The sequence below is a fragment of the Bubalus bubalis genome, chromosome 21, assembly GCF_019923935.1.
Source record: "Bubalus bubalis isolate 160015118507 breed Murrah chromosome 21, NDDB_SH_1, whole genome shotgun sequence".
NCBI classification, from domain to species: Eukaryota; Metazoa; Chordata; class Mammalia; order Artiodactyla; family Bovidae; genus Bubalus; species Bubalus bubalis.
The window spans coordinates 45,344-61,421 of record NC_059177.1 but is presented as its reverse complement, the minus strand read 5'-3'; the positions used below and the strand labels follow the sequence as shown (position 1 = coordinate 61,421).

Here is a 16,078-nt window from a genome sequence, read left to right as displayed (position 1 = left end):
CAGAGACTGTCCTCAGGCAGGATACATTATTGTTATATAATCCTAAGGAATGTAGAGGGACAAAAAAAGTTTGTCCTTTCTTCCTCCTTGAAAATTCCAGACCCCTCTCTCCTTGGGGACCCCTAGACTTCTTATCAACCTGCCTAGGAAGTGACTGTCTCATTCCCCCCTTTTCTTATAGGAGAATTATGTTGCCAAGGGAAAGGGGCATCGTTTTCGTTCCATAACTACTTCCTGCTATTTAGGGGTGTGGTCCCTAAATTGTTAAGGCAACGTATTCTCCTAACCCTCATATTGAGGGTCTCTGATCCAGGGGCCCCAAGTGATTGCTGGAGGAGGCTGTGGCGCTAGTAGGAGCTTGGACAACCATTTGTAACTTAAAAGCCTTCATGCGACTAGAAAGAAATCCAATTACACAGTTACAGATGTAAGGCAAAATAATCATTAAAACAAGTTAAAATCAAAATTAAAAGTCATATTATGTCCATAGTTACATCAGTCCGTCTTAGGATTGTTAGATGTCATCAGTTGAAGAAGAGGCATCCCATATGATTGTTGTTGAAGGTATTCTCAGACTTGGAGAAAGTTTTTTCCTTGAAGTAGAGATGTCCACCATGGGAAGCCTTCCACTGATGAAGAGGGGAAACCTGTTCAGCAGTCACCACAGCGTAACCTGCTTTATGCTTTCCATCCTGAACAAAAGAACTGCCACCAGTAAATATTTCCATGTCAGGATTGTCTAATGGGGTATCCATTAGATCTTCCCAAGCTGCATAGTTTAAAGTTAGGAATTGGGAGCAATCGTGATCAGGTGTTTCATTTTCCTTCTCAGGAAGGAAAGTGGCAGGATTTAAATTACTACAGACTTTAAGCTTAGTTACTGGTCCTTCTAACAACAATGATTGATGTTTAAGAAGTCTACTGTCTGTCATCCAAATATTAACCTTAGGATTTAAGATTCCACTCACATCATGAGAAGTCAGGACAGTAAGGTTTCATCCATTAATTATTTTTAAAGCTTCAGGTGCTCATAAAGCTGCTGCCCCAATTACTCTTAGGCAGTGGGGCCACTCACATGAAATTGCATCTAATTCTCTGCTTAGATAAGCAATAGGTTGCTGGTGAGGCCCTCGGGGTTGTGTCAAAACTCCCAATGCCACACCTTTCCTTTCAGTGACAAATTAAATTCTGACCCTGTGGGCAAGCTCAGAGCTGGAGCTTGCAGGAGAGCAGTCTGAAGAACCTTAAAAGCCTTTTGAGTATCTGGAGACTAAACCAGTTTGTCGGTTTGGGCCTGCTGAGTTTCAGCTATAAGTTTATATAAAGGCTGGGCAAGTTCCCCATAACCCGGAATCCAAATGTGACTGTAGCCTGTGATTCCCCCAAATCCTCTTAATTGTCTTAAAGTCATAGGTAGGGGATGATTTCAGTTCCAGTTCCAGTTCCAGTTCAGTTGCTCAGTCTTGTCCAACTCTTTGCAATCCCATGAATCGCAGCACTCCAGGCCTCCCAATCCATCACCAACTCCCAGAGTTTACTCAAACTCATGTCCATCAGGTTGGTGATGCCATCCAGCCATTGCATCCTCTGTCGTCCCCTTCTCCTCCTGCCCCAAATCCCTCCCAGCATCAAGGTCTTTTCCAATGAGTCAACTCTTTGCATCAGGTGGCCAAAGTATTGGAGTTTCAGTTTCAACATCAGTCCTTCCAATGAACACCCAGGACTGATCTCCTTTAGAATGGGCTGGTTGGATCTCTTGCAGTCCAAGGGACTCCCAGAGTCTTCTCCAACACCACAGTTCAAAAGCATCAATTCTTCGGTGCTCAGCTTTCTTCACAGTCCAACTCTCACATCCATACATGACCACAGGAAAAACCATAGCCTTGACTAGATGGACTTTTGTTGGCAAAGTAATGTCTCTGCTTTTCAATATGCTGTCTAGGTTGGTTTTAACTTTCCTTCCAAGGAGTAAGCATCTTTTAATTTCCTGGCTGCAGTCACCATCTGCAGTAATTTTGGAGCCCCCCAAAATAAAGTCTGACACTGTTTCCACTGGTTCCCCATCTATTTGCCATGAAGTGATGGGACCAGATGCCATGATCTTCGTTTTCTGAATGTTGAGCTTTAAGCCAACTTTTTCACTCTCCTCTTTCACTTTCATCAAGAGGCTTTTAGTTCCTCTTCACTTTCTGCCATAAGGGTGGTGTCATCTGCATATCTGAGGTTATTGATATTTCTCCCGGCAAGCTTGATTCCAGCTTGTGCTTCTTCCAGCCCAGCATTTCTCATGATGTACTCTGCATAGAAGTTAAATAAGCAGGGTGACAATATACAGCCTTGACATACTCCTTTTCCTATTTTGAACCAGTCTATTGTTCCATGTCCAGTTCTAACTGTTGCTTCCTGACCTGCATACAGATTTCTCAAGAGGCAGGTCAGGTGGTCTGGTATTCCCATCTCTTTCAGAATTTTCCACAGTTTATTGTGATCCACACACCCAAAGGCTTTGGCATAGTCAATAAAGCAGAAATAGATGTTTTTCTGGAACTCTCTTGCTTTTTCCATGATCCAGCGGATGTTGGCAATTTGATCTCTGGTTCCTCTGCCTTTTCTAAAACCAGCTTGAACATCTGGAAGTTCACGGTTCACGTATTGCTGAAGCCTGGCTTGGAGAATTTTGAGCATTATTTTACTAGCGTGTATAGGTTATCGGAGAAGGCAATGGTACCCCACTCCAGTACTCTTGCCTGGAAACTCCCACAGACTGGTGGGCTGCAGTCCATGGGGTCGCTAAGAGTCAGATACGACTGAGCGACTTCACTTTCACTTTCCACTTTCATGCATTGGAGAAGGAAATGGCAACCCACTCCAGTGCTCTTGCCTGGAGAATCCCAGGGACGGGGGAGCCTGGTGGGCTGCCGCCTATGGGGTCGCACGGAGTCGGACACGACTGAAGCGACTTAGCAGCAGCAGCATAGGTTTAATTCTCTCGGGGCCTATGGCCCTAGTCCCTTCTGATATGATTAGGCCCAGATATCTAACAGATTGTTGACAAAGCTGAGCCTTTTCTCCTGATGCCTTGTAACTGCAGCTTGCCAGAAAGTTTAATTATTAATTCAAGAAGTTAGTAAATCACTTTTTGTGGAAGAAATATATTACACATTACATACAAAGATACACTGATGATCAAAAGCTTAAAATCTAGATATAGCAAAGAAAGATGGACAATCTCAACCCAAGGCTTTCACATGCATGAACTAACACTCACATGGGGCAAAAAACCCCACAACAATTAATTAATTAAAGGTATTCAGCAGAATTGTTTCAATTATTGAAGTCCTTTGTAATTTAGGAGGCTCTGAGATAGCTATTGTGATGGATGTATTCTTACAATAAGTGTGTAACAGGTGAACATTCTAGTTTGAATGCTTTAATGAATATAAATGCTAAATGAACATGCCTCTCACCGTTATGAGAGTTCCTGGACAGGAAGACCAGCTTAGAATTCTTTGTCTTTGAGCAGAAAACTGTGAATAAAAATTATGAATGCTGAATTTGCAGACACTATATTGAAATACACAGTTTTAAAAATTAAATACCATTCAAAAAATCTTGAGTGGTTAGCTGATGAATTTTGTTTTATAATAAAATAGCTAAATATGCAGAAGTTAAATATGTCAAAGTTAAAAAGACATTGGAAATACAACTGAAAAAAATCTCATTTTTAAAAATTAACTATATGTATCCCTAAAACTATTTTATATCGCTTAAGACATTTAAAAGAGCAAAAAGATTAATTTTGAATTGATAATGAAAAACAGAATGGAGAGGTGAAAAGAATAACACATCAAATGCACATATCAAGTTATTTCACAAAGGAACTTAAATTTAGAATTTGTATTTTTGAGTGTTGAGACGAATAGTAAAATTACAATCACTTATCTTCAGAACTAAATAACTATTGTATACAGCAGAAAAAGAAAGATTAAAGTTTTTTTTAATTTACAGATAGATTTAATAATGATGAAAAACACACTTTATCACACATTTAGAGCACCTGGTGTTATAGGTTTGGTTTTTATAGGAAATTGAAAAATAGAAAGTTGCAACATCCTGTTTTATAAATAAGAAAACAAGAGCTAATGAAAGTGAAATAATAGTACCTCTGATTGGATCATTCCCACAGATGAAATATGAAGATACGGAAGCAGAAGACAACCTATCCAAAGTGATGGAATTTGTACTCCTGGGGTTTTCTGACCTTCCAAACCTTCAAGGGCTATTATTTGGGGTGTTCTCCATCATTTACATCATTATCTTAACTGGAAATAGTCTCATAATAATACTAACTAGACTTGACCCTGCACTGCACAAACCCATTTATTTTTTCCTGGCAAACTTTTCCTCTTTGGAAATCTGTTCCGTGTCCATCACTCTCCCTAGGATTCTGGTGAACCTTTGGACTCAGGACAGAAGCATTTCTGTGCTGGACTGTGCTGCCCAAATGAGCTTCTTCCTTATCCTCGGAGCCACTGAGTGCTTCCTCCTGGTGGCGATGGCCTATGACCGCTGCGTGGCCATCTGTGGCCCTCTGCACTGTCCCCTGGTCATGACCCCAAAGGTGTGCCTCCAGCTGGCTGTGGGCTCCGGGTCAGTGGAATCCCAGTGCAGACAGGGCAAATGTGCCAGATCTTCTCTCTGCATTTCTGTCATTTGAACGAGATTAACCACTTCTGTGACATCCCCCTATTCTGAAGCTGGCCTGCAGAGACAGTTTTGCACATGAGCTCTCAGTCTATGCAGTAACTCTGTTGTTTGTTGCTGTACTTTTATGTTGATCCTTGCCTCTTACAGCAAAATCATTTCCACTATTCTGAGGTCGCCAACAGCCAGAGGAAGAGCCAAAGCCTTCTCTACATCTCACCTGTTGGTTGTGCTTTTATTCTTTGGACCTGCTACCATTGCATACTTAAGGCCCAAATCCAGTCATTCTGCAGGAACTGACAGACTCCTCTCTCTGTTCTACTCCATAGTGACTCCGATGTTCAATCCCATGATATACAGGTCTTTGGAACAAGGATATGATTGCAGCACTGAGAAAATTATTACTTAAAATATAGCATGATGAGTTTAATTATCAACGCTTTATCTACTTGCATGTACTTATCAGAGAATCATTATAAATCTCTACATTCTTCTATTAAGAAGTTAACTACTTCTAGCTTATGATGCACTTTTAGATACTTTTAAATAATAAACCAAAATTTATTGTGCTTATATATATAACAGGCAAATTAATCTATCTTCAATACTCTGTCTAAAAATAATCCTGTTTATGAATAAAAGTGTTATGTGCATCGTTTCAGAGGATGAGATGGTTGGATGGCATCACTGACTCAAAGGACATGTGTTTGAGCAAACTCTGGGAGATGGTGAAGGACAGGGTAGCCGGGCATGCTGCAATCCATGGATCACAAAGAGTCAGACATGACTTAGCCAGTGAACAACAACAACAACAGAATTCAGTCTGCTAAGATTTTTGGCTCAAATATACTGCAGATATGCAAGATTATTTACCTACATAATTGCTTACTTATCCACACCTGTACTTGTTGGCTTTCCTTGATTCTGTGGCACAGTAACTCCTCAGTAGCACTTAAATAATATGTGACAGAGGGATTGAATGGATGAATAGAGAAATAAACACTGCTATGGCTTACCTCAGACTGGTGTCAAAAAATCTAGAGATTTCAGAGAACCACTAAACATTGGGAGCATAGCTATTTAACCCACTTTACCCTCATGTGGAATTACTCCAATCAGAATACCAAAAGAAAGGCTTTCATGTGCTGAGTTCTAAGTCAGAGCTAAACCTTCAGTAATATTCAAATGAAACTCAGTAAACATGTATATCATTGTGAACTCAGTGTTTATTAACAAGGGCAGGATTATACCATTACAAAATTCCTTGTGATGTTTATATTTATTCCTTTTATTTCTCTAAGCCTTGTCTTCCCAAACTTTTAATTCACATGAGGCAGCCCCTAGAAATTATTTCTTGACATTTGTTTTTTTGTTTTCTACCCATTACCAGGTAATATATTTTAAATTGACAGGAAAGAAATTTATGATATGGTTCATAAAAACACTGGACTTTATCTATACTTTTTTGAAAAATTAGCCAAAGATTGCCATCTGGGGCTCCATTAATCTCTTGAAGTAAAGACCAAACATTATTTCTTGTATCTTGTTTTTACAGAATTTTAAATTATACCTGCTTTCTGGGTAGCAGCGTTTCTTCACCTCTGGCCACCTGATAGGGCTACCCAGTATATGACTTTGTGAGTCATTTAGTGAGATTAGATTCTCTGTTATGTTAAAACAATGGCTTCAAAATATATACCACCAAAAATGTATGTTTAATGAGACAGAAAACATGCATATTCCTGTCTGGGTTCATTTTGGTTGAATGTTGTTATATGTTGAAGAATGCTTTTTCACAAGGGACATTGACACATTGTTTCTTTAGCAGCAGTAATAGTTTTGGCATCAGTTCAGCTCAGCTCAGTCGCTCAGTCGTGTCCGACTCTTTGTGACCCCATGAATTGCAGCACGCCAGGCCTCCCTGTCCATCACCAACTCCCGGAGTTCACTCAGACTCACGTCCATCGAGTCCGCGATGCCATCCAGCCATCTCATCCTTTGTCGTCCCCTTCTCTTGCCCCCAATCCCTCCCAGCATCAGAGTCTTTTCCAATGAGTCAACTCTTCGCATGAAGTGGCCAAAGTACTGGAGTTTCAGCTTTAGCATCAGTCCTTCACCTAGGACTGATCTCCTTTAGAATGGACTGGTTGGATCTCCTTGCAGTCCAAGGGACTCTCAAGAGTCTTCTCCAACACCACAGTTCAAAAGCATCAATTCTTCGGTGCTCAGCTTTGTTCATGCTCCAACTCTCACATCCATACATGACCACAGGAAAAACCATAGCCTTGACTAGCCCGACCTAATCTGAGAACATCCTTTACTGGGAAGTCTATACAGTAACTACTTAGAATTTCAGGTTGTTCCAAGCGAAGGCAATTAATGATAGAAATAAGGATTCTTAGCCAGTCACATGGCAGGACAGCTAGAAATATTTCCATCCTCTCTTCCTACTTGGAGTGATCTTGCAACTAAAGTTGAGATGAGGGACTATTCCTGGAAACTCTGCATGCTGTTTCCAGCTTGTACATCAAAAAAGGAATTAGTGATTGATTCCCCTGATCATCAGCTCCCTTTCTGTAGTCTGGGAAGTTAAGAGGCAGACCTGGCTACTCTGTGATTGTGTAGATGAGATTCATGCTGAAGATGGCATAACCACCCCCAACATCCCTGGATTTCCTACTTCTGAATTTTTTCCTACTTCAGAAAAATTATCTTCAATTTGAAACATTGTATAATTGCATCCTTTTTAAGAACATCTTTATTTCATATCACAAGTAATATGTAATCATAAACTTCTGATTTTACATTGTGTATATTTCTTAATGATCACAAAATACCATAAGAGAGGTAGAGAATTTTGAGGAGTGGTATGAGCAGATATGATTTTGGTTGTTGTAATAAAGTCCTTGAGTGTCAGGGAGAATAGTTTAGTTCAATTAGGAGGTAACCTGGGGAAGGAGCTGATCCCAAGAGTAAATATTTCCTATTTAAAGAACTCTACATGGTAAAACAATATAACATATATTAGATGCCAATTAACCTCTGTTTTAAATAAATCTGAATTATCTAACTATGAGGGAAAAACTCTCATTTTCTCTCTGTCTTTTCACTCTATCTGTAAAGGTAAGCATTATATTTGATATCAATTTAAACAGGTAAGCATGAACCATTTTTTTCCAATTGCAAATTATTTTTTTATATATCTGTAGATAATTAGCATCAGAAAGACAAAACTTACTTTGGAAAATTTAAGAAAGAAATTGTTGCATGTAATTATTGTTGTTTGACTTCAAACCCTGATTCACACAGCTTTTTACTTTTCTTGTTCTCATCATTATATTATCAAATGAGAAATTACAAAGTATTTTGTAACACAATGGTCCAATATACTAGATTACTGACATCTTCATCATCATCATTATCATCTTAACTGTGAGTATTTATTAATTGATTACTATGTGTTATACCTCTTTCAAACAGTTTGTATGTATTCAAGCTCTTAAAATTGTAATTGTATATTACTAAGGAGTAAGATAAGAGAATGGACTTTATTATAATGAGTTTGCATCCTACTAACACCAAGGGAATCGTTTGATTGTTAAAATTAAGTTCTGTGGTAAATGAATTTGAAAGTATTAAAAATATATTGGCATGTTTTCTTTTTGTCTTTGGAGAATTCTCCTTAAAAGAAAGGTTTCTGTACTTCATTCATCAATTTTAGATTTTATTTCCTGTCTTCAATTTGATTTTATAAACTTGCTGTCAGTTGTAATAAATGAATTATGACATACCACCTACACTTAATATCATAACCCCCACAGCAAACAAAATCATTATTTTAGTGGAAATATTAAAAAAATGAATAATTTAAGTAAAAGAAAGTTGCTACATATAGCTGAATTAGCTATTTGTTTTTCTTTCTGAATAGTATAATAGAAGGACCCAATAGTTTCTAGAAGTCACAGAACCCAGAACATGTGTGGCATAATTTGAGGGAAATTATTGGTGAGATAGAGTTCAGAAGTGTGGTCCCTAGTGACTCAGATGGCACAGAGTCTGCCTGCAGTGCAGGAGACCCGGGTTCAATCCCTGGGTCAGGAAGATCCCTGTGAATGCAAATGGCAACCCACTCCAGTATTCTTGCCTGGGAAACCCTTGGACAGAGGAGCCTGGCAGGTTACGGTCCATGGGATGGCAAAATAGTCGGACATGACTGAACAACTAACACTTAGAGTTTTGAAGATAAGTCCAATTTGATAGAATTTGAAAAATTATAATATTTCTTACTTTCAAATCATGGCTTTACACTGATAATTCCACTTAACAGTCATAAAATGTGGTTCCATTTGACAAATAAAAATTGAGGCAAAACAAGATTTCACTACAGTCTTGCTATCAAGTTCTGTTGTTCTTTCTTTTTCTGGCAATATTTTATTTCTGTATGCATTTCAAATGCATTACTCTGCTTGAACAGTAGGAATAATTGAGAGAGGGGAACAATAAGAATTGTGAGAAGACCTTACATAAAGAGCAGATACGATAAAAAGAATAAAGCAGATGACAGTTTCTGAAAGCAATGGTTAGCTCATCAAATGTAGGTGGATGATACAAGCTAGTTGAAACAAAAAGTGCGATTCATTCCACAAGACAACTTTAATCAGAGTCCTAGTACTATTATCTACATTGAATTAAACAGGTGAATAAAACATGGTTAAACTGTCAGGATGAGATAGTAAAAAATATTCATGGTTGTCTAGACTTATACAGATGAAACCATTTCTTAGTAACATCACCTATCAGCCACTTGTTTCTGATCATTTTTAACCACACAGTTATAGCATTTTTATATTTCTTAAAATAGCATTTTCTTTGGGAGAATACGACTGAAGTGACGTATAATAATGAGGCAAGGTTCAAATACCTTCAGTTCCTTAGTATGTATATAGTCTGGAATAGTGTAGATGGTAAAAGAAATTTCTACTTAACTTGCCTTTTCTAAGTTACAGTATTCCTCAGGATTCTCAAATCTTGTTTGGACTATTGTTTTTGCCTCGTGTATCTCTACATTTTTGTAGCTGAAACTTGACCACTGTCCTCACTTATTATCATTTTAGAATATGGATATAGGTGTGTTTCCTTTGCAGGGATTTACTGGCTTTCAAATTAACTAACATATAGTATGCAAGTTACATACAACATACTGAAAATGATGAAGTAATTTGCTACTGTGAAAGAGTGAGTAGAAAGAGTATAATTTCTAACACAGACTCTTGAGAGTTCCTGGGACAGCAAGGATGTCAAACTAGTCAATTCTAGAGGAATTAACTCTGAATATTCATTGGAAGGACTGATGCTGAAGCTGAAGCTCCAATACTTTGGCCATCTGATGCAAAGATACAACTCATTGGAAAAGACCCTGATGCTGGGAATGATTGAGTGCAAGAGGAGAAAGGGGCGACAGAGGATGAGATGGCTGGATGGCATCACTGACTCAATGGATATGAGTTTGAGAAAATTCAGGGAGATGATGAAGGACAGGGAAGCCTGCTGTGCTGCAGTTCATGGGTTGCAAAGAGATGGACTTAGCCACTGAATAACAGCAACTCTCCTACGCACACACCACTGAAGGCATGGTTAAACTCTAGCAGGAGAGATGGGGAGAGAAGTTCTGAATCTGGGGTAGGAACCTTTGCTTACACCTTGAGGACTATTCTAAAAAAATTAAGAATCAAATTGATTCACTTTTAATTTATTCAAGCAGTTAATGTATCAAGTTTTATGGAAGAGATATGCTAAGCCTTGTACAAAAAATGTATAGAATATCCAAATAAATTTATAATCTAATTATAGCAATAAGAAAAGTATAACATAATGATGGGCAATCTCAGCTCAATACATTCTCATGCCTGAACTAACAGACATACACATAACAAAAAGAAAGAATGAATGTATTAAATGGTTGGCAGAACAATAGCAATTATAGAGGAACGGGGTAATTTAGGAAGGTTTCAGAGGTGAGTTGGGCTGATGTCTCTTAAAATAAGTGTGTGAGGAGTGAACATTCTTGTTAGAATTACTTGCTTGAACAGAAGTGATAGATGAACATGCCTCTTACCTCTAGAGTTCCTGGAAAGGAAGATGAGTTTAGTTCCTTTTCTTCTGACTGAAAAATCTGAATATAAATTATGACTGCTTTATTTATAGACCCTACATTGAAATGCATCATTTTAAACATTATTATATTTATCATCCCATAATACTTATTGGTCAACATGTCAATTTTGTTTTCAGATAAAATGGCCTAAATATGCAAATTTCCAAAGTAAAGAGCAGCAGGTAAACTATCAATTTCAAAATTAACTACATGTCAATGTTTGGCAGAAACCAACAAAATTCTGTAAAGCTATTATAATTCAATTAAAAAATAAAGAAATTTAAAAGATTAACTGTAGTTACCCCTAAAAATTTCTTAGATGGCTTCAGTTCAGTTCAGTCACTCAGTCATGTCCAACTCTTTGTGACCCCATGAATAGCAGCACGCCAGGCCTTCCTGTCCATCATCAAGTCCCAGGGTTCACTCAAACTCATGTCCATCGAGTCAGTGATGCCATCCAGCCATCTCATCCTCTGTACATCCCCTTCTTCTCCTGCCCCCAATCCCTCCCAGCATCAGGGTCTTTTCCAATGAGTCAACTCTTTGCATGAGGTGGCCAAAGTATTGGAGTTTCAGCTTTAGCATCAGTCCTTCCACTGAACACCCAGGACTGATCTCCTTTAGGATAGACTGGTTGGACCTCCTTGCAGTCCAAGGGACTCTCAAGAGTCTTTTCCAACACTACAGTTCAAAAGCATCACTTCTTCGTCACTCAGCTTTCTTCACAGTCCAACTCTCACATCCATACATGACCACTGGAAAAACCGTAGCTTAGACTGGACGGACCTTTGTTGGCAAAGTAATATCTCTGTTTTTCAATATGCTATCCAGGTTGATCATAACTTTCCTTCCGCGGAGTAGGCATCTTTTAATTTCCTGGCTGCAATCACCATCTGCAGTGATTTTGGAGCCCCCTGAAATAAAACCTGACACCGTTTCCCCATCTATATCCCATGAAGTGATGGGACCAGATGTCATGGTCTTAGTTTTCTGAATGTTGAGCTTTAAGCCAATTTTTTCACTCTCCTCTTGCACCTTCATCAAGAGGCTTTTTAGTTCCTCTTCACTTTCTGCCATAAGGGTGGTATATCTGAGGTTATTGATATTTCTCCCGGCAATCTTGATTCCAGCTTGTGTTTCTTCCAGCCCAGCGTTTCTCATGATGCTCTGCATAGAAGTTAAATAAGCAGGGTGACAATATACAGCCTTGATGTACTCCTTTTCCTATTTGGAACCAGTCTGTTGTTCCATGTCCAGTTCTAACTGTTGCTTCCTGACCTGCATATAGGTTTCTCAAGAGGCAGGTCAGGTGGTTTGGTATTCCCATCTCTTTCAGATGGCTTACAAATAGTTTAATTGTGCAACCAAATTACTTTCACATTGATAATGATTAAAAACAGAATTGAGAGGTGAGGAGCAAAACAGAGCAGCCAGAATAGGGAAATGACTGATAGAACCGAATACAAATTCATATTTTACATTTTTATTGTTTAATTGAAGACACATACTTACATTATAAACATATGAGCTTTGATATAAAAAATATATGATAACCCATGATAGATAAAAGAGACTGAAGAGATTTATTTTCTTAAAAATATATTTAATATTAATGAAAAATATATTTCACTACACTTCCACAGGTCTTATAAGTAATAGGTTTTGTTTTTATAGGGAACTGGGAAAATAAGAGGACATAGCATCTTGTTTATAAGTAAGGAAACAAAAGTCAAAAAGTGAAATAATGGTATTTCTGATTGTATCATTCCCACAGATGAGATATGAAGAGATGGAAGCAGAAGACAACGTATCCGCAGTGATACAACTTGTTCTCCTGGGGTTTTCTGACCTTCCAAACCTTCAAGGGCTATTATTTGGGGTGTTCTCCATCATTTACATCATTATCTTAACTGGAAATAGTCTCATAATAATACTAACTAGGCTTGACCCAACTCTGCAGAAACCCATGTATTTCTTCCTGGCAAACTTTTCCTCCTTGGAAATCTGTTCCGTGTCCGTCACTCTCCCTAGGATTCTGGTGAACCTTTGGACTCAGGACAGAAGCATTTCTGTGCTGGACTGTGCTGCCCAAACGTGCTTCTTCCTTATCCTCTGAGCCACTGAGTGCTTCCTCCTGGCGGTGATGGCCTGTGACTGCTGCGTGGCCATCTGTGGCCCTCTGCACTGTCCCCTGGTCATGACCCCAAAGGTGTGCCTCCAGCTGGCTGTGGGCTCCGGGTCAGTGGAATCCCAGTGCAGACAGGGCAAATGTGCCAGATCTTCTCTCTGCACTTCTGTCATTCGAACGAGATTAACCACTTCTGTGACATTCCCCCCATTCTGAAGCTGGCCTGCAGAGACACTTTTGCACATGCGCTCTCAGTCTGTGTAGCAGTTCTGCTGGTTGCTGCAGTGCCTTTTATATTAATACTTGCCTCTTACAGTAAAATCGTCTGCACTATTTTAAGGTTGCCAACAGCCAGAAGAGCCAAAGCCTTCTCCACGTATTCTTCTCACCTGTTGGTTGTGCTTTTATTCTTTGGCTCTGCTACCATTACCTACTTAAGGGCCAAATCCAGACATTCTGCAGGAACTGACAGACTCCTCTCTCTGTTCTATACCATAGTGACTCGGATGTTCAATCCCATGATAGACAGCCTTCAGAACAAGGATGTGATTGCAGCATTGAGAAAGTTGTTACTTAAAGTATGGATTGAAGGCAGGAGCAGATGGGATGACAGAAGACGGGATGGTTGGATGGCATAACCATCTCAATGGACATGAGTTTGAGCAGACTCTGGGAGTTGGTGATGGACAGGGAGGCCTGGCTTGCTGTAGTCCATGGGGTCACAAAGAATTGGACTCCACTGTGTGACTGAAAACATAAATATAGCATGATGAGTATATTTATAAATGTTTTAGCTGTTTGTCACACAGTTATCAGAGAAAGATTTTAAATATCTATATTTTCCCCTGAAAAACTTAACTATTTCTAGCTTATAAGATACTTTTAGATACTTTAAAATAACCCACAGTTGACTGTGCTTAAATATTTTTTGGGCTTCCCTGGTGGCTCAGCTGGTAAAGAATCTGCCTGCAATGCAGGAAACCTGGGTTTGATCTCTGGGTTGGGAAGATCCCCTGGAGGGGAGAATGGCTACCCACTCCAGTATTCTTGCCTGGAGAATCCCCACAGACACAGGTGCCTGGTGGGATAATTAGTAAAATTGTCTTCAATATTTCATACCTAAATAATCCTGTATTGTGAATAACCAACAATGTTCATGACATACTTTATGAAAAAAACAAAATAGAATGCAAGCTCTTAAGACTTTTGGCTTAAATATACCTTAAAACATGCAAGATTCCTTACCTAAATCACAGCTTCTATTTTTCTACTTCTATTGTTGGCATTTTTTGGTTCAATTGCATGGAAACTGACCAGTAGCAGTTAAGTAATGACCATTTGAAGGAGGAATTGAACAAGTGAATGAACAAATGCATATTACCCTGCCCTATGTCAGACTCCTGGCAAAGTCTAAAACTTCAAAGAATCAATAAACACTAGGAGTATGTTTATTTAGCCCACTGTACCCTCATGAGGAATTACTTCAATAATCATAGCAAAAGAAAATCTTTCGTGTACTGAGTACTTTTCCTAACTGCATGTTATAGAAGAATCTCCCTGTTTGTCTCAACACTTTTACTTTGTATATATTTCTATATACTATGCAACAATTTTGACCCCAAAATAATCTGCTTAGAATTATTTCATCACTGCCTTCCAAACTACCCCAATGCTAATTCATATTTTAAAAATAAAATATATGCATTTTTAATGTAAAGAAAATGTTAGTTCTTTTCAGAATGGCACAAAGTTTCCACAATTGCGTTTACATTAGTGTGCCTTGCCTAATCCTCCATAGTTTTAACCTTCTATAAGTGATATGATTTTTAAACCTTTGAACTGATATTCACAAGGAAAATGAGCATCTGTCAATAGAATCATTAACAGGTATCTTCCCAATTCCATTCAGATGGCACGGTGGTAAAGAATCTGCCTGCCAATGCAGGAGATGCAAGAGACACGAGTTCGATCCCTGGGTCAGGAAGATGCCCTTGAACAGGAAACGGCAATTCACTCCAGTCTACTTGCCCGTGAAATTCCATGAACAGAGGAGCCTGGTGGGCTACAGTCCAGGCGGTCTCAAATACGACCGAGCGACTGAGCACGCGCATGCGCGCGCGTGCGCGCGGGCACACACACACACACACACACACACACACACACTCAGCAACTCATTTAGAGATTACGTCTGCTGGCAGTGCTTTGGACAGTATGCTCTTTTGTTGTTTTAGTTATAATTGTCCACATGTGTTAAGGCAATGTTAGCTCCCATGGTGAAGCTAGTCATAGTTCACGTCTCAGTCTATTTGCTTCCTTTAATATCTAGGCAGTACGAGGTTTAGTTATTTAGGCATTTTATTCATAGTGTCTATATGCACATATACCTTCTAATTAAATGTTTAGTATGTTTATATACTTTTATAATAGTCTGTAATGTAATCTAGGATGAGGATTATAATAGTGATGATAAAGATGATGATAGCAGTTTTGTTTCTGAAATTTAGGAAAGCAGGAATCACAACGTCGTGGGAATAGTGCTGTTCCCTAAATTCACCAAATGTCATGTGTAAAGCAAGTGATTCAACTATACATATACATGTACCTTTTCTGTTTCAAACTCTCTCCCCATTTACATTGTTACATAATATTGAGCAGCACTCCCTGTGCAGTAGGTAGGTCTTCATTCAACATCCATTTTAAGTATAGCAGTGTGTTCGTCATATCTTTTCTTTTTAAATTTCTGCATGTAAATGATACCGTGCGATATTTCTCTATGTCTGACTTCACTCAGTATGACAATCTCTAAGTCCATCCATGTTGCTGCAAATTACATCACTTCATTCTTTTTAGCAGCTGAATAATATCAGTTTTTAATACTTTAATGTGTGTGTTATGACTGACATTTTGGGTGTTCCAAGGGACGCGTGCGTTTCTTTTCTGTGCATGCATTCAACCCAACTTCATCCAGTTTCTGAACTTCTGTGGATGTAGATAGCTGTGAATATAGACACATTTCATAAGCATTTTGCAAGAATTTAATATATCCACAATGTCAATGGGAAGAATAGTAAGAAAGGCCCTGGAATGATCTC

General features: G+C 38.8%; 2 pseudogenes; both read left to right on the top strand.

Annotated features, from left to right (window-relative positions):
* Window positions 1-4,186: 4,186 nt before the first annotated feature.
* Window positions 4,187-5,357, top strand: LOC123331032 (annotated as a pseudogene).
* Window positions 5,358-12,498: 7,141 nt separating this feature from the next.
* On the top strand, window positions 12,499-15,490 carry LOC123331056 (annotated as a pseudogene).
* The last annotated feature ends 588 nt before the right edge of the window (window positions 15,491-16,078 follow it).